Source organism: Cupressus sempervirens, chromosome 8, assembly GCF_028749045.1.
Source record: "Cupressus sempervirens isolate cs-2001-9-10 chromosome 8, ASM2874904v1, whole genome shotgun sequence".
Lineage (NCBI taxonomy): Eukaryota > Viridiplantae > Streptophyta > Pinopsida > Cupressales > Cupressaceae > Cupressus > Cupressus sempervirens.
In genome coordinates, this window is record NC_143125.1 from 21,176,719 (window position 1) to 21,196,959 (window position 20,241).

The 20,241-nt window shown below is 32.1% G+C and overlaps 1 protein-coding gene across 10 annotated transcripts in view; it reads right to left on the reverse strand.

Moving 5' to 3' along the window:
- LOC149541379 (dirigent protein 17-like) overlaps positions 1–20,241 on the reverse strand; it is a 315,810-nt gene that overhangs the window by 134,072 nt on the left and 161,497 nt on the right. For all 10 annotated transcript variants that reach the window (XR_016355327.1, XR_016355328.1, XM_089796642.1 and 7 more), the window contains 2 exons: positions 5,683–5,754; positions 5,471–5,570 (listed from right to left, as the gene is read on the reverse strand). The gene's annotated coding sequence lies outside the window, so the exon portion shown is untranslated. The remainder of the gene's footprint in view (positions 1–5,470; positions 5,571–5,682; positions 5,755–20,241) is intronic.

A 20,241-nucleotide genomic window follows, 5' to 3' on the forward strand; every position in this document is an offset into this window, starting at 1 on the left:
TTTTGGAGTTAATATTTATCACAAGTAAACCTATTAACTTTGTAAGTCTACATTTTCATGCATGTTATTTCTATTTAATGTTTCACAATTTTTTGATACTAATCCCGAGTAAAGACAAAAGGACCATTCATATATCTTCTTTGTTTTATACTGTGTGCATCGGGTAGCCCACCACTACACCAAGTAAACAGTTTAAGGTGACTAGTGGTGCTAGCACATGTCCTCTAGTACCATGTAGGCAAGGAGATTCAATCTTGTGAACTCTTGCTTACCATGTAAATCTCTCGCCACTTAAGCCAAGGCTCAAACCAGTCTCTTTATTTATCTAAGCATAAATAAAAACATTTGTTTTGTAGAAATAAATCATGCATACCTTCCATTTATGGGAGCTATTGTGTATTATGGATTTGGTTTATGATTAGCTGGGGAAGTAAGGATCAAAAAACTTAACATTTTGTGGGATTAGGAGAAAGCAATACTTTTAGGTGTGGGAAGGACAGTCCTTGGCTACCTCATTTTCTCCAATTTCCACAATTCTTGGATCACAACCATTGCAAGATTATTCAAAAATCCGACACATTCAATTTCTAGTCTAAGGCTAGGGTTTTTGACCTTTTTGCAAGCTGTGCTTCAAGGATTGTTTTGTTGAGTTTCATGCTTGAATAGGGTTCTTTGATTTGACATACTCTTGTAAAGGCAATGGACTGTAGGATAAGGGTTTGTGCAAGCCTTGGGTGATCAACAGGACCAAATCCGTGGCACTTAATGAAAACAAGAAATCTACTATTATGATCTTAACTAATCTATTGTTAACCTATAAATTGAAATGGTGAATGAACAAAACAAGAACAAAGAGAGAGAAACAAAGCCACTAAACAAAAAAAGGTACAAAAATAGGGACAACCACAAAACCATACCTGAAAGTGATGTAGTAGGAGATCTGATAGGCAAAGGAATGGACTAAAAGTTTGAAGATCTTGCTAGCACACGGAGGACATAGGCTCTACTTGCTTGGAATCACTCAAAGGGCTCAAAAATCACTCAAGACTTACTAAAGGAAAGCGTCATACCAACCTTATATAGGTACGAGCCTAGTTGAGACCAATAAACATTAACATCAGAATTACTTTTTAGGGTTTGCAAGGTCGCAACCAAGGATAACTTTAGTGGCTAATATTCGCCAATTAGCTAATCGCACTCATCGGGGACCCTAGGTTTGGCTTTTTTTTTTTGCACTTTTGGGGTGTCCATGTTGCCTCCAATTTACCAAAATTGGGTCCCATACTTAGCCTAATCACCAATAATAATACAAAAGTATTTATATATTAGTGATGATTTCACCAATGAATCTACTTTTTCTATATAGTAAATTAAATGTTTTCACCTACAATTTTCAAGGCTTGCCTTAATTGATGGTCATATTTGCCAATATTTGGTAAAAAATTAACTTACACTACAAATTAATTATGTATATTTGACATGTGTCTCTATTCTGAAGACTTTTCATGAAACTTTTTATCCTTTCTCAGTTTGTCGCAAAATACATTTGATTGGGGACGTGTCTTTACTTTGGGAACTCTCTTTAAAACTTGTTATCCTTTTAAAACTTCGGCTTGAAATAGGATCTAGGCCATTGATTTAGGATCATCCAACAGTTAAAAAATTAGGGGTGCTTCCCCCAAACCACCATTCAATAATTTGGAAGGAAACTGCAATTATAAAAATGGGCTAAATTTAAAGGAGCTGCAAGCCGTTTTTGAAGGCAATTGAACTTGCAGAGATAAACTAGAAGCCCACTCCAAAGAACTGTTGACCCCACACTTGGAAGAGAGTTAGGTTTGTAGAATTTGAAGGCATCTTTGACTCTCTGAACCAGTGTTTTTCGTGCTAAGAGATTTACCATATAAACTCGCACAAGAGTTTGTTTTAGTTATTTGCAGAAGTCTGAGATTTCTTTTATGCTTTTGGAGATACCTTTGAGTCATTTCCATTGTAACAAAATGGGATTTATTGGTTTCCCAAGTGCATTTCTCTTTCTAGAGAACTTGAACCTATATTTTGGGTCTCTTAATTCATATGGTTCTTTGTAAATAAATTGCAAGGGAAGTTGCACATAAAAATTGTCTTCAAAAATATGATTGCAAGGGGTTTTATTGTACCTGTCATAAACAGATCAAAGATTGTTATGGAGGCTCAGATAAAAGGGAAAGCATTGCAGGCCATGTGATTTTGAGTTGTAAAATTTCTGGAGAAAACAATAAGCTGCTGAAAGTTTTGGATGCAAAGAACAATGCCAATGGAGGAAGACAATATTTGTCACTGCTCCTTCATGAGAGATGATATCCAAAGATACAAGATGTGTCTGTCATTATATGCTAAGTTGGTTTGAAAAACAATGATCAAGTTGGTTTTGAAGATGCTCTGATTGCTCAAGTGTTCTCATGGTTGCTCTTGGATGTTCAAAAATTGATCAACAAAGATGCAGACTGCTCATCCAAAGTTAAAGGTTATGATGCTTCCAGTGATCTATGTTGAAGTGCCTACATTTCAAGCTCTTCACCTCGACCAATCAAAGAAGTCTTTCCCACTTGCAAGTACTTCTCCTTGTATATTGAAGTGCAAGTGCAAGAGAGTTCACACAAAATGATGTTCCAATGCAAATTTATTCCCCTCATATGCACACTGTGACAAATTAGTTCTTACCTTCAAATGATGTACAATCATGTTGCAAAAGGCAAAGTACTTCTCCCATGGTTGCAATGAGAAAATGATCTTCTCAAACTAAGTTCTTGCCATTTGTGGAAGTTCTTCCCATGATTTTCTCCACTAGCAAAGAATGTTTTGAAACATACATATAACTGGGTAACAAGCTGTAATTTCATGCGATAGTATCCCCTACAAAGTTATAGCATGTAATCACAGTGCAGGTACATTATGACTTGCAGTTTGAATAAGTCAAAGTTAACTAGGGAATAGGTAGAAGTTTGATGGGTTTCTCCAGCCTTTTTCTCTCAGCCCCTCACCTAAAAATAAAAATAGGTGCTCTTGGTAATTTTAATCTTCTGGCAAGATGAAAATAATAATTTTAAATTGTATATGCACTATAAGACTTTGTGCTTGGATGTAGATTAAATTTGTTTTCAATAAAAGTGGCAGGTTGTTTTGAGACTTTGTGCTAATCCAAACTGTCTTGAGTTGATTGTGAGTTTTGTACTAGTGTTCAAAAGGGATTTGAACACAATCTTGCAGATTTTGAGCTTCTTATCGTGTTCAGAGTTATAATTTGGTTTGAAGTTTGTTCTTGTAGAATTTAAGCCGCTTATGAAGTTTGAAGATATTATTGTACACATAGACAGAGGTAATTTGCAAAGATTGTGCTACTTTTATTTTCTCAGTTTTTGCAAACAAGTTGGAATATGTGATCACGACTTGAGCTAACATGGGTTTCTTTCTTGTTCTTAAATCTCATAAGAATCCATGGAAAGACTTTGAACTTTCATGAATTTATTCGTTACATAAATGCTGACACACTGAAGGTCATTCTTATGTCTAAATTCCTATGTATCAGACTTATTGCTCTAACAAATGCTTTGTAAGTGAAATATACTATTGATTTATTGTTGTATTGCAATAACTAACCTCTATTTTCAAGTAAGACGACAGGATGATTTTCTGGCCCCAATTAAGCTTAGTGTATATAAGTAGTTAATTAAGGGTTTTGTTGATTGTAGTAGAAATAGGGGGGAGCTTTCCCTGAGAAGTAAGAGACATTGTCTCTCAATTGTTGTGGTTGGAACCACTATTCCGTGATTGTTCCTTAAAAACTATTGGTTGAAAAATATCCACAGTTTTGTACGTTGTGGTTACAATGACTTACAAAATTGCCACCCAACACATTATTTGTGTAATAAATGTTAGATTTGCATTATGGTTTCTATATTTGTAATAGTCCAATTTAATATCAATTTATACATTGAAAAGGAAAATAAGATTCTTCGACCCAGCTTATTTGACGGATGAAAGAAATGAAATTATGAGGAAATGAAAACTACGTTCTCAAAGTCCATTTCTATTTTTTAAACTTTGAGAATAAACAAAATAGGAAAATAGATAAGTTATTGGACTAGAGATATTACATTATTATTTTCAGTTATTACTGCACTCGGTATGTGGTTCTAAAAATCTAAACTCCGTACCAATCTTAGGCTTGACTTCATGCAATGCCGCATTTCTCACTTGGGTTCTATCACAAAATCAGGGAAAACCTCAATCTAGATGTTTGCATGATCTCTCCCTCACCTTCTAAGCCTTATTTGTTCCTTTTGATTTTCATTATTAGATGTGTCACCTTGTATGTTAGACTAAAACAAATTCCTCAATACGCACTAATTATTAAAGGAAGACATGAAAATTTCAATACATGGATCACATTCTAGAAACAATATCCAGGAGTATGAGTGACATCAATTTAAATCTTGAGAAAACAAGAATATCTATCAAATCTCTTCACTTCTGCAATTAACTTTTATCTTCAAACAAACTATAAATAATAATCTACAAGAGTAAAGCAATAAACTTGAAACAATTGTAAGATGTACACTCAATTCTAGAAGGTAACAAATGTTTTTGCTTCAGCATTGTACCATTCTGATTAGACTTCTGGATACAATTTCAGCATTAGTGACAGTGATGTTTCGAGCACAACAAGTAGAAAGCCATTACGATATGCTATGGTTTCCCATTAAGATGGCTAGATAAAACACTTGGGACAAGTGTGAGAAAGTTGCCCTGGTAATCTAGGAGGTTCCATAAAGAGAAGAATACTTCAACGTTAACCTATGCCAAGTACATTTCTTCTTTGCATTGGACATAGAAATTATATTAGTATCATACGTAGAACACATGGGGCACTACCTAAATCTACATTCCTGGGATGAAATAGTGAAGAGCATGAGAATTCACATCTTATGATAAACTCAAAAGATGCCAATTGAATATCTTTCTGAAAATGGTGATGCCTGATTTGGTTAAAAAAATAAGAGAATTGATGATATCTTGAATAAAGGCGATAGCTAAAACAGCCTAAAGCATCTCATATTTCAAGAGGTATTCTTTGGAAAAGGAAAGTAGAATCAATTTTTGAATGAGCATAAAATACCCTAGGACTTTTTAAAGTGTTTTTACAATGTTACATTTTACAGCTTGCCACTATAAATACCACATTAAGCAGATCTAATTTCAATGAGAAGATATTGTAATGATATTTGACAATCAGACCATGTTTATGTGCTCCATTGCCTTACATTTATTTATTATATAATTATCACCATGGTTCATTTGTATAAAATAAAAAAGAAAACAGCTATCAAAATACAAATTGGGTAGCTAAATATATTGTAAGTATTTGAATAATAGAAAAAAGATGATTAAATTGTAACAAGTAGATATTTTGGGCATAACTGTAACCTACTTTATCATATTTTATCCCGTATCCTTCAAAGTAGATCTTGATTTGTGCGCTTTTCCTTCATTAATCTCAACAACCTAGGACTTAATGATCCAAATTTACCCTGTATTTACAGCCATTGCACTATGATAAGTTTGAATCCAACATTTTCTTTGATGCCACAAAGAAGGAAATGTAGATACTAAACAAAAACAAAATCATGTTCAATTTTGTACCTCTAGGTTGAGTTGCTTTGATGCCTAAAACTGGTTACAACCGCCACATGAATAATACAATGGCTGGTATCACTAGAAAGCAAGGAAAAAAATTAGAAATCAAAGATGCTAGAAAAAATCAAAATCAGCATTAAATTGTGTTCCACCTTAAGGCCAAACACAGTTTTTAAAATAACTATAAATGAAACACCAAAACAATATTTTATATGCTCTAATTTTTTTCAAACTATGTGCATGAACTATGTTTTTAAATATACAAGCTAAAACATATATTTTTATGATGTTAAAAACCCTATACTCAAGTTAACCTGAAGTAATTCTTATTACCAAATGACGAGCATGATTGGGTAGAGGGAGATATAGAGAGACATGTAGAAGGATAGGGGAAGAAGAGAGACATAGATTGAGAGTAGGAAGGGAGAGGTCGAGAGAGAGGTCTAACGAGGGACAAATATAGAATGACACACGAAGGGAGGAAGATAGAGCTATAGGGACGAGTCTAGAGCTCAGAGAACAGAAAGTGAGAGACAGGAGGGAAAGATGAAGAGGTAGAAGGGAAAGTGTAGACTTTGAGAGAGAGATTGAGAGAGAGAGAAAGAGGGAAATGTGAAGATTCATACAAATCTATTAGTAAAAAATCGTACTTCTTTTAGTTTGATTACTCCAATGTTTGAACAGTTTGACATGATTGTTATAAAAAAGCGTTTTGCATGCAAGAGTTGTAAGTAATTAATGCTGCAAAAATGAATATTAATATTTCACATGATTATAATTAAATTTTGGTGCATAATCTGCAAATGCTATTTAATCCAATGTTTACAGCCTCAAATCATCTTTCCAGCGCCTATTAAAAAAAAATCATATTTTCGATATGGAAAACAAATTTATGCCCAATTTATTGATTTTTTCTTTTGAAGGCTTCAAACAATATTCATTTATAAAAAAACTGGATGCAACACATACATCTATTTTGAAAACATCAAGTCAATATAAAGAACTTTAGGAACAGATATTTGTTTTAAAAACCAAAAATCCATTTCTAACATATATCTAGTAGTTTGACATACTTATTTTGCCTCTGGAAAGCTTTGGACCTGCACTTTAAAACACCAACCTAACAGGTCAACTATTCCAAGTTGTTACAAGATATCATCCTCTTTCCAAAAATACATCCTTCATGGTAATGACCATTTTTTAATTTGAATCTGATGAAACAAATTCATGAAGCTAATACTCTCTCTCTCTCTCTCTCTCTCTCTCTCTCTCTCTCTCTCTCTCTCTATATATATATATATATATATATATAATCATTAAAAAGTGGAAACCCTATAGATTATATAAAAAGAAAATTTACAAAAACTTCATTGATACAGGTGGGCACTAGTAGGAAAGAACGGAGAAAGAAAACGTCAAGTCTTGCCAAGAACCAAGGGTACTATATAGTGGACAAAGTTAAAAGGGGCATTCCCCAGTTTCCCTAACCTGATTAAATAATATCATTTTTACAATTCATTTCATTTCTTACAACTTTCCATCCATCTTTCACTTTGATTTTCCTAGTTACTGTATATGGAAAACCCCGTCCTTGTATATGCATAGTTCTTCATCATGTGTTATGTTGTTACTTTGCCTTTATTCAAATTCAAAGTTGTCCTATGCTTTTATTCATTATCAAGATTACTAGGCAAGTCCACCTTCTTCCTAAGTGGTAAATATTCTGTAGAAATGACAACTACTCTTGGCCAAGAACATTGTTAGCATGAAGATTTTTTTTTAAAAGATAATAGTAACAATAATGATGATGATGATGTAATGTCTATTACGAACCATATTATGTATACCATAGGATATGCGAAAATTGGACTAAATTGGAGATGGTAAAAACTTAATGCTAATTTAAACTAAGTTTGACCTAATTAAACTACTCTAGAGGTTGAAGGTGAGGATATCGTCCCTGTTAGCTCCTAGATTGGCCTATTTAATTACCTTCCCAATATACATGTTGTATTTGAATTTCATCAAAATCATCTAATAGGGATAAAGGTTCTTCTAGTTTTGAGTTGTGTTTAAAATTGGGTGTATATCTACTCCTTATAGCGTTTAGGATAATTTGTGAATCCCCCTTTATGATAAGTTATTTGAACCTAGAGTTCAGACTAATTCTTAGTCCTTCTAAAAGGGCCTCCATTTCTACCATATTGTTTGTATAATCCCCTAAATAATTTGCCCTTTTAATCTACCAAGTATCTGTTGAGTGGATGATTCATCCTATACCTACTTTTCCAGGATTTCCTCTTGATGATCCGTCATAGTTCGATTTAGCCCATTCCGCAGGTAGTGTTTCCCATCTACAATTTTCTCGAACTATCTTGCTTGTTTTGGTGATAGGATTAGGGGATTGATAAGTTTACACCAATTTTTCCACATGTATGCATCTCAGCCTGAGAAGGCTCCTTCTTCTTTGATTGAATTTCTTTGGTTATTATTCATAACATCCGTTATGCATGCTTCTATTTTGTTGAGAAGGGAAGGTATTGATAATTCTTGGTGTAAAAAGATTTTGCTATACCTCTCTTTCCAAATTTCCCAAAGTAAGATGGATGGTGGAATTTTCCAAAGATTGTTATATATCTAAGTGTCTATTTTCGGGCTAGCTCTTCAAGTGATACCACAAAGTTTTTGAAGGAGTAGATAGTTAGTTGAGTTTCTGACAAAGCCAATGCCAACATGATTTTGCGAAGGAACATTGATATAGTAGGTGTTCAATAGTCTCTGAGTCATTTTTACAAAGGGGACATCTTGATGAGCCTTCAAAACCCATTTTTGTAACCCTGTCTACTGGAAGGATCCTATTTTGTATGGCCACCCAGAGGAATATGCTAGCTTTGGGAAGACAAACTCGATCCCAACGCAAATTTGAGGGTATCTCTATCTGTTCCCATCTTTGAGAGCTTGTGATTTGTTCATAGCCCTTTTTTTGCACTATATTTCCCATTTTATGATGCAACCCAAACTAATCTATCCTTTCTCTCTTTATGATTGCTTTGTCTTTGTCCTATAGATTCATTATATCTAAGTTTTCTTGTATAGTTAGATTAGGATCTTCTAGAGATTTCCATTCCCAGCTCGTTACTTGGTTGGTTTCTACTTTGTGCTTATAGTTACTAACTAATTTTCTCCATTTTGTGGTAAGAGCATCTTTGATTCTTGTAGGGAGGTTGTAGCTATTTGGGGAAGGAGTTCCATCCCACGAGTCTTCCCAGAAAAGAGCCTCCTCATCATTACCTATATCCCATGTTAGGTGTTTACTTATAAGGGGTGGACATTGCATCATGAAATTCAAGGTTTTAGAGCCCTTTGGTGGGTTTTTGCATCGGAATAACAATATTGGGTCTTCGTTGTTTAGGTATTTCTGGTATAATATTTTAGCCCATTTGTTTTCACTCATGATACATTCTCCAGACTTATTTTTCCCTTGATGCTTCATTTTGCCAACTTAGATTTTTTATTCCTAAACTTCCTCTATCTTTGGGTCTACATATTTTGTCCCATTTAATTAATGCTTGTTTTTTCTTCTCTTTGATCCCACTCCAAAAATAATTCTTAACTTTACAACCAATTTTCTTTTTTGCTCCATTGGGAAGTGGTAGGCAGGACATCTAGTAGGTAAGGATTGCAGTTAACATTGATTTGATTTTTGTCGCTCTTCCTGCTTTTGTTAGCCGTTTCCCTTTCTAATTTTCCTATTTTTTATCGATCTTATCTATTATAGTATTCTAGGATTTTGTTTCTCTCATTTGTTTCTAGCTAGATTCCTAGATATTTACATGGGAAGGTGCCTTTCTTATATCCCATGATGTTGCAGATTTTTTTTTTCCATCTCTGGCTTGGTGTTAAGAAAAACGATTTTTGATTTTTCTACATTGATGATTTGTCCTGAGGCGTCTATATATGTTTTAATAATATGTTTGTAGCTTTGGGCTTCTACTATTGTGCTTTGTCCAGGGAGGATAGTATCGTCCGCAAATTGTTGGTGGGTAATATTAGGGATTCCTTCTGTTACCAGAGACCCTTTATGATCCCACTATCTTGAGCATTTTTAATTGCTCTTCCAAATGTCTCAGCCATTATGATGAAGAGGAATGGGGATATGGGATCCTTTCTATGATATTGCTGTCAGGATTTAACTGTGTGATTTTGAGTCAAACTCATTGACCCATGTTTCATGAGTAGTGATTCAACATGAATCCATCTCTCATGAGAATAAATGGAACACTTAGCACTCACTAGATCTAGGTGATGCTCACAGGGGTGAAGCACCGGGACTTCCCGGGAGGTCACCCATCCCAATACTACTCCAGCCTGAGCGCGCTTAACTACGAAGTTTCCTCCATGGTTAAACCCAAAGCTTGCAACCCCATTTGCAAAACCTCAGCAAGTGTTGTTCCTTATGAACCATTCATTAGAAAGTCCCTTAAGTTCATCAATTGATATGAGATCCATTTATCTTATTCCTCTTAAAATATTTAAAAATCTTCCAAGGTACCATTAATTAGGATTGATATTTTGGGAGTTGCTATACAATTATATATCAAGTTGATCCATTGTCGAGAGAAACCAAAAGTCTATAATGTTTTACAGAGGAAACGCCTATCTACCTTATTGCAAGCTTTTTGTATGTTTGGCTTCATTAGCATGCAAGGCTCTCTGTTTGATTGTGTTGAATAAATTATTTCCTGTATTGTAATGATACCATCTAATATCAATCTACCTAGTAGAAATCATGTTTGTTCTTCTGAGATCAGCTTTGGAAGGACTGTTTTGAGTCTGTTAGCCAGAGCCTTTGATAATATTCCAGATCTACTTTGGTTCTTCATGCTTATCTTTTGTGGGGATTAATGCTACAAACATGTTGTTAATTTCTGAACGTAAAGATCCTGACTTTCTAGTTGCTACAATGGCTTCCCGAAGGTCCTTTCTTAGGATCTCCTAGCATTTTTGGAACAAGACGGCCTGGAATCCATCTAGTCCTAGGGACTTGTCAGAATTGAGACTAGACACCATTATTTTGATTTCTTCCATTGTAAAGCCTTTCTTTAAGATTTTCTTATCTTCTTTAATTATTACTTGAGGAATGGATCTTTTCATGGTGTTTTCAGCGATTAACTTTGAACTCTCCTAATTGTTAAGTATGTTTGTATAATAGTTTACAAATACTTCAGATATTTGTTCTGGATCTTCTACTATATCTCCTCCATTATTTTTAATTTTAGTTATTCTATTAATGTTTCTATTGTTAATAGTACTGTTGTGAAAAAACTTAGTGTTACGGTCTCCTTCTAAAGGCCAAGTTTCCCGAGATTTTTGCTTCTAGAAAATTTCCTCCTTTGCTAATATATTTTCTTTTTTTGTTAGAAGTTCCTTTTCTTTATTATATTTTTCTTCATCCATAACATTTTTTATTACCTCTTCATTAAGTTTCTTTAATTCTTCTTCATTATCTAATTTTTCTTTTAAAATATATAAAATATATTTTATTTTGAGTTTAAAATAAAATTGTTATTGGTATTCTATGTAAACTATGTCGACAATCATGATTAAGAGGTTGATTGAAAAACATCCATAACTTTCAAATGTATTCACATTTTTCGAATCCAAAAGATGCATCACACTCTATGCTTCACTATCTATAGGTTGAAGAAAATTAAAGTTCATATAATGTTGACCATGTTAGGTTGGCCAATTTATTTTTCTAATATTTTGAAAGTCGTAACAAAAAATTCATAACTAATTATTTACTTACAACATATGTTTTAATAATTAAAAAAGTTCAAAAACAAGTATGCATTATATTTGGGCATGTATCATTTACTTATACTTAAATATTCAAAAAAGAAAAAAATGTTATACCTATGTTGCTAGGAATGACATCTACTTTATTATTTTTTCATTTAAATTTCTCACAAATATAGTGACTCAACATTTTGCTCGTTTACTCAAATTATTTGAAGTTAATAAGATCTTAATGGAAAATGGACTTGTACAATCACAGTTTACAAACTCCAACTTAGAGAGTACTCGACAAGCCCAAAATTTTCATCTCAGAAAATACTTGGCAACTTAGAAAGTACTAAAAACAAATCTCTTAAAGAAACATTTTTACTATGTAAACTTCAATTACAAAATGTATTAAATTAAAACTTGACATCATAAATGAGAAAACACACGGTTGTAAAGAAAAAGTGAACTGAAAAATTCATTTTCACTAGTGTTTACTTGCATCAAAATTTTTACCCGCAATTTCTTGTGCCTATAAAAACTTGAGAGGTAAACTTGTGAAAACTCGCCTAGCAAAAAAAAATAGAGTATTCGACAACTCAGAGAGTACTTGGAGAATTTGCAATCTATGCACAGAAGTATGTAATAATTTGAACTAGAAACGATGAAGTAGACCCAAAATTAAAATATCAACATGATGTTCAAAATAACAAATAAGAAAGACTAGTAATTGTAGAAGCGATAATAATTAATCTAATTGCTTTGTTTCTTTGTTGGAAGGATACTTTGAGAAGTCTACATTGAATATCATCATAGATCAAGAACGATATTTTTTCCCTCACAAGGATTCAACCTTTTCTATAATCACTAATAAGGAATTTCAAAAGATATTAATGAAGAAATGAAACATCCCATGTTAGAAATTAACATTTTTTATCAACATCTTACATTGTTCTTAGAAGATCCAAATTGTTCCTTATCTCAATATGTTGCTCTTACAAGATTTCTGAATTGAAAGAAGAGTTTAAGTTTCAATTTTGTATTTCACAAGGTTAATGTTATTTGTGATGTCAATAACAAAACAAATTTCAATAAACAACAAAATAACAAACATAAGTTGACAATGGAAGCATTTGTTAGATAAAATTTTCACAACAATAATTTTGTACTCTAGATCTTGACAATTTTTTGTACGTTGTTAAGAGCAAGTCTTAAGTTTTCTTTTGAATCTTCTACAAATTCAATAGGTTTTGTATGTTAAGGAGGAAGGTAAGCATCTTTTTCTCCAATATATCAAAGAAGAAAACAAATTGTTATTTGAAGAAACAAAAAAAACTATTCAAAAAATAATATATATGTTCTTGCTTGCAAACAACTGTGAAACAATTCTTCTTGCTCACAAATATTAAATTATTTTCGCAAAAAAAGAAAGATAAATCATGCAAGAATGTAGGGAATCCTCATTGACTAATATTTGTAGACAAGTCCAAAAATAATAGGTAATTATCCTCACATATTAGTATCTCCCTTTTGAATATTCTTAGTCAATGAGGATTCCCTAAATTCTTCCATTTAATCTCAACCATCCATTGAGATTCAATTTCTGCCCTTCACATTGCTACAACTCTACAAATTAACTTTTGCGCTTCACCCTTCCATATACTTGAATGGTGATTTTCCATCTACATGTTTTCTGTGTACTATATTCCATACAATTGCACCCAAAAAAATGAGGTTGAAATGTACTATTGATTCCAATAATTTATCTTTCATCTTACATTTCTTGCTTTCTTTCCTCGAGGTATTTCCTTCAAATTAGACAAGATGCTAGATTTTCAAATGTTTCTTATTTTGATTTGAAATCTAGATATACATTTAGGCAAACCTGTTAAGACCTTGACGCTTCTCTACATGTCCTTATTGCAAGCATTTGGAGCTTGTTTTGAAATGTGTTGTAAAAGGATTTCTAATGAATTTTATAGATTACAGATTCACTTGAAATAGACTACACAATGGGATTTGGAGCATGCCAAATGCCACAATTCCAAGATAAATTGTTCAATTTGCACAATGTCCCAAGGAAAGGAAAATAATTGCCTTCTGAAGCCCTACACCCTCATTGCAAGTGTACTACTAGTAATCAAAAAACTTATTTTTAATTTGTTATCTAATCCTCTTGTTTTTTATTAAAAAAACTTCAACAAAATATAATCTTAAAAAACATTGTAATGCTTGTGCAAAACATAGTGGTACCTTATACCTTTCACACTAGCACTAGTAAATGTGGCTAGGCTAAGACTTTCATCTACTTCCTAAGGTGCCTAAGCTCTCACTAAGACCCTTAGAAACCATTGGCTAGCAGTTAGGTAAGTATCCGCTCAACCATATTCACAATTAAAACATTAAAACAAAAATCATAACTAAAAAATGAGTTACTAGATTCTCTCTTGGACTTAGGAATTCCTAGTTCAATTCTCTCAAAAGATTATGTCAAAACTCTGCCACAAAGATCGAATTTTGTTGGGAAATCTCTCAAAGGAACCCTAGCAAAATTCAGACGACTTTTGAGCAACTTTGGATTCCAACATAGCAACCTGGAATTTTGCTGAATTTGGTCAAAAGATACCTTTCTGTTTACTTTTTCAAAAAGTTTTAAATGCCAAATTATACTCAAGTACATGATTAGACTCAAATCACTAATCATATTTAATTTGAGTTAAATGCTACTTGAAAAGAATAAAGATGTATAAAAGTGTCACACATCTATTATGGAATCTATGTAATAATTTGTGCGTATAGGCTGACTTGTATAGAAAACTATGGATTGAACAAAATCTGAAGAGATATTTATTGTGGTTAAATCATGATTGAAAGTATGCTTTCTTGGCTCCATCTAGATTTCAAATCCTTCTTTCTTGGCTTTATCCAGTCTAATCCAAAGATGCTTTCATTGAATCATCAAGTATGACAATTAATGTGTGAAGCTTACAATATGGCACAATCACATCATTGACCTTAAATAGGCCTATAGCATTACTTTTTAAACTTCTAATTTGCTACAGAAGAATGATGATGATTTTCTTATTTGTTTTCTATGATATTTTATTGTGATGGTTGATTATTAATGCTGAAATTATTGTTTTTGAATTGAAACATTGATATGGTGGTGCATTTTTCTATGATGCTTTAAAATTAGCATAGTGGTGTATGAACTTATTTGTTGCTGCATATTTGTATACACACACACACATTCTTCTAGAAATGAACCCAAAAAGAATCCGAACCCAACCCAAAAAAAATTGAATGAATTTCGAACCCGAATCCGAACAGGCAACTTACCTTAAAAATAATAAAAAGTTAAAATATTAAAATATTAAAAACAATTCGGAAAAAAAGAACAAAAAATAATGAAAATTGTAGTATAAGAAAATAAAATGTAAAATGGAAATTAAACTCAAAATTCGTATTTTAAAATCCACCACTTGTCTAATAGAACCTACTCTAGTCCCCTATTTCATTTGTAAATTATTTTACTTTTCAAAGTAATATTAATTGTGTATGCAACACATTGGATTTTTGAAGTAGTTGGAAGACTAGCACTAAGCTCTTCATTATTAAGAATGTGCCTTTTATAGATTTTAGCCCAATTTTTAGTTACTTTCATTGTAATCCTCTCTCGGTCTTAAAAGTTTAAAGATTACAGCTTTTGCAAGATTGTTTGACCACAGTTTAAATTAAACTTCAAAATTTATTCACATATCAATTTGGGGCTCAAAATGTGTCCTTTCATCTCAAAGTTGCATTTGCATATCCTTTCCTCTTGCACCTTCAAGCTGTCCTAAAGATAACAAACAATTGCAATTTTCATAATATTTAGGAGGCTTGACTAAAGATTGCCTCATTTAATGGGATGACTTCAACCCTAGTGTTTAAAAAGCATTTGAATAGCAAGAAAAGACACCTCTTAAAACTGTAAATTTATCATTCTACGATAAGGCTTTAAGAACATTATACCTTGGTAAACTAAAGGTGCAAAGTTGAGTTCCCCCCACATCTAAACCATTTGATCATCTAGTTGAGCTTTCAAAGCTTTGTTTAAGAATAGACACCCATTGTTTCTTGTACTCGCAAACATTAACACCTACCCAATTAATGTAAGCTAATTCATGTGTATTATGTGTCCATTAATGTTTATATTGCCTTCCCCACCTCCAATTAGAGAGAGGATGCTTACCCACACTACATAGAAGCGTATTGACTTCATTTCTTTAAGAGAATTAATTGAAATAAAAAATTGGATTTACAATGTCCAATTTTTAGTAATTTAGGAATTGCCTAATCTCCCAACTAAAAAAGAATTGCTCTATGCTAAAGATAGAGATACTATAACTATTGTATATTGTGAGTATATTTCATGGTCCATAGACACAAAAAATTGTAATATGCGTACTAAACTTTTGTGGTCTATCGATTTCTTAACCTAAACACATTATTTTCTCAAAAAATTATGACAATCTTGTATAGTAAAAAACATCTTTTCATCCCTTTTTGTTTTTCTAATGTTTGTATAGGACTATGGTGAAATATTCTAAAAGTCCAAATATTAACTGTCTTGTGGAAGAAAAAGTTAGACCTCTAGCAATAGATGCACACTCAAGAGAAAAATGTCCATACCTATGTACTAAAGACACCCAAATTAAAGAGCCATTTGATAAGTTTTGAAAATGTTATTTAAGCATCCAATTAGAGTTCAAGGATACGCTATGTGTATTATTTACTTATATCAAATCTTGTGTATTCAACAATGTCTCGAGTGTAACACACCACAATAAAAGGCCATTTTTTTAATAAAAACAATCAAGTGCAGTAGAAATTTAGATGCATGCTAATGTAAAGGAGGGGAGATTAAAAAAAAAGTAAAATCAAAACCATTGGTGAAAACCTCATTAAAAAAAGTATGTTTCCTTATAAATGTTGGCCTTTGACGATATAGCAATTATGTGATGATAGACACCAATATGATATGATTATTGAGACCACAATGCTCAAGCATGTGAGGAAGCGAAAAAAGTGATGCAACATCCAAACCAAGAAATAGTTTACAAGTTCATGGAAAATAGTACAAGCCAAGGTCAAAACAAAGACTTTGGAAGAAATTAAGTTTATCAACAAAGATACACATCAAGGGATGCATGTGCACCTCTCAAATGGATTGGCATTTTACCTATAAGAAGAAAGACACATGAACAATAAGAAGTGTGATGGGCGAAGCCTCAAAGTTGTGTCACACTTCAAGACAACTTGATAACACAAAGGAGTTTTAGCATTTACAATTGAAAGTCAAATTGGGTCACACCTATGATCTAGCAAGCACTGTTGTCGATTGCATTGAATTTGAATCGCAATTTTTCCAAACAGAAGTGTCTATTAAATGAACATGGGCTCACACAAAGATATAAATAAAGGTTTGGATAGCTAGACCTCTCTTCCCTCCCTCCCAAATTTTCGTTGAAAATTCCAGTTTTTATAATTAGAGCTCCAAATTGAATGATTTTGATAAACTAATTTATTTGGATTATCACACTCAAATGATCTTCCAAACAAGTATAATTTTCATACATCATTTGTTTATTATATGTTTATTTTTTATGCTTTCCTATAACGGATTTTTTTATTCAACATCAAGTTCTCTATTCTAGTGCGTGTAAAATAAGTAAACTAGTAAAACAAGTTCATAAAAAAATCCAGGTATTAGATATTGATATCATTGTTCCAACCCAAAAAAATTGGACTTCGATGCATTAACACTTATGTATTTCAAGATACACCTATGGGTAAATTATAATTACCTCTCAAATTCAAAATGAACTACAAATCAAATGCAAGCGCTATAGATTGGTATAACAAATCTATATATACAAATAAAAATTAAGTTTTTATTTCTATAAATTGATGAACTTACAATTAAAAATAAGTCATTCAATATTAGGCAAAAAAATCAGAATTTATTTTAATTTTCTTTTAGAGAAATTTATTTAGAATCTATAAATAAAATTCCACAAATCACTAGTTTGCATCTTCTTCAAATTCTTAATGGTTTAACTACTATAGGTATGAGAAAGTGAAAAGATAATTGAAAATATTGATTTCAATGTCAGTAAGTGAAAAGTTAGTTTTACCTATTGATCTCAATGTCCTACTTTTGATCAAAAAGTAGGACTTGTTATGATAGATTATAGGATTACCCATATGTAGCATTAGTTGATGCCAAACCTTTAAGCTACTCGGAAAGACAATGATATTCTTACAACTTCTACTCATGTACTTATAACATCTTTAAAGATATCTTAACATATACTTTTAAATATCTTCTAGTTTTCAAAAGTACACTTTGTTAATATATTTTAAATCTTATTTATTTTTAACAAAGTAGATCACCAAAACTAGAATATAAGGTTGTTGCTATTCTCAAAAAAAAAAATGATACTCTAGTTTATAAAAAAATAGAAGCACTAGAAAAGACATTTCATTCTAACATAAAGAAATCTTATATATTAAATAAAAGTTAAGAAAAAAACTTTAAGAATGCCTTTTAAAAATATATGTATCAAAACGTTTCAAGTTATAAATAGATACATCTAAAGGAAGTAAATTTATTATGAAAAGAGCATGTGTGACTTAATCTCACTTTGTCAACATTTTACAGTTAACAAAATTATATTGTCAATATTACAATTTTTTTAAAAACTATATTGATTGTCTTTTTCAATCTCATTAACAAATGCAAATCACAAAATACACTAAAAATATCTACATGTATTTAGTTTATATTGTTTCAAAATTCAAAACATGTATCACACTTTCTAATGATTCAAGATAAAAACTTGATCATTGATACAAGCTGTTTAATAACGATGTGACATAATTTTGAACTCTCACCCTCCTAGAAATCATTGAATAAGCCCACAATTCTCTAAAGATCGAAGATCTCCCATATTTATGGTGTATTTAATGATTTACGAATAAAGAAAAAAATCGAAGTTCTCTATTACATGCACATATTTTTTAAAATGTATTGGTGGCAGAGATTATTTTGACAATGTACAACATATTCTACAACTTTTTTCAACATGCATTGTTGGCTCCATTTAGGGCTTTGGCCTCTTTTGGTTAGTTGGGTATAACTTTTGCATATAATATCAAATTTGAGTGAACACGATATCATTAGAAAGCTAGTTCTGACAACTTTCTAATGCTAGTTGATTCAAAATCAGATTTAGTTCATTTTTTCCATACTGCATCAAAATCAAACCTTCAATTTCAACTCTCAAGCTCATAATTTTCAAGCCATGGCTCCAATTTGCATGATTCTTGCAGGATGGAAATGTGATCCCAAGCTCTTGAAATCTATATACATTCACTATTCCAAAAGTTTGCCCAAGTACATGTTATTTGGATTTTCGTGTTTTCACTATCGAGATTGGCACTTAGATTGAATATTTCTTATTTTGATCAAAATAATAGAATTTTAGAAGACCTTTAAAAAGGGAACTGTGTCAGCATATATATTTAGTGTTGTCATTGATGTCAACCTAGTGAACAGTTGTATGACTTTAGTATCATACTTGACATAGAGAAGGGTCATATGCATTTATGAGTTTTGCGTTGTATTGATTGGCAACCTATTGTATGCACAAAATGTGCCTAGTTATACAAAGTTTTAATATGTAGCACAATGCATTTGAAGTTTGATATGCAATATTTGAATTTTGGTATTGGTTGTTCAAATATTGATCTAATGATTGGTGGTGATGATAAGTCAACATGTTGTATATCTAAGAGGTGACAAGTATGGGAAACTAGTCTATGCAGAAAGTGTATCTAAAATCCATATGGGAGAACTCTCTTTATAAGAGGTTGTTGACTTGCAATTTTCGCATTGTCACGCATTACCTATCAAGGATGCACTATCTTGCTTTCAGATACATAGAACCTCAGAGGTTGATGTTATGTTTTGTTGTTTGATGGTAGTGAGGTTGGTAGTCAGTGTGGTCGGGACTAGTCGGGTGAATGCTTTGCTTTATTTTTTCCTAGTGTGCTGGTTGGTAGACATGTTTCTAACACTTCTACAATATTCCATTTTAAATATCTTATGTTTATTTCTTTTTCAAGCCTATTATGAGTACAATTTCGAAACATTGATCTCCCTATTCTTACCCTCACAATGTTAGTATAACATGTTATAGGGTAAGATATTTTTAGCTGAACCTCACCATTTACAGATTCTCACTACTTTTAGCATCCAAGACTAGCCCAAAGTCAACAATTCTTCAATTGCATATCTCATCATGCAAGGGTTGAGTTTTAAGGGTAGAATTATCATGAATTTGATGATTAGTTCAACTAGCAGTCACTCATTGTAATATTAGAATTACTAAGTAATATTGATTTGTATTAGAGCGTATAATCAATACAAGTGATCATACTTATGGTAGAACTGCAATTAATTTTTTTCATTCAATTATTTGTAAATGGTAAATAAGTGTCATTTTACACTTAGATGGACAATCAATAATTCTCATGGTAGCATATTGTTAGAGTTGTCATTCATTGAGGATTTTATTATTATTGTTATCCTAAACTCATTATTGATCTTTGATAATATTTATAATGCATGTTTTTTTCATGAAAGTTTATTGAGATGCATAGATATGTTTGTTGAAGGTCAAACCACTTTGACATCCTTGCAGGTATTGCAAATGAGCTTCTAAGTGTAGCTTG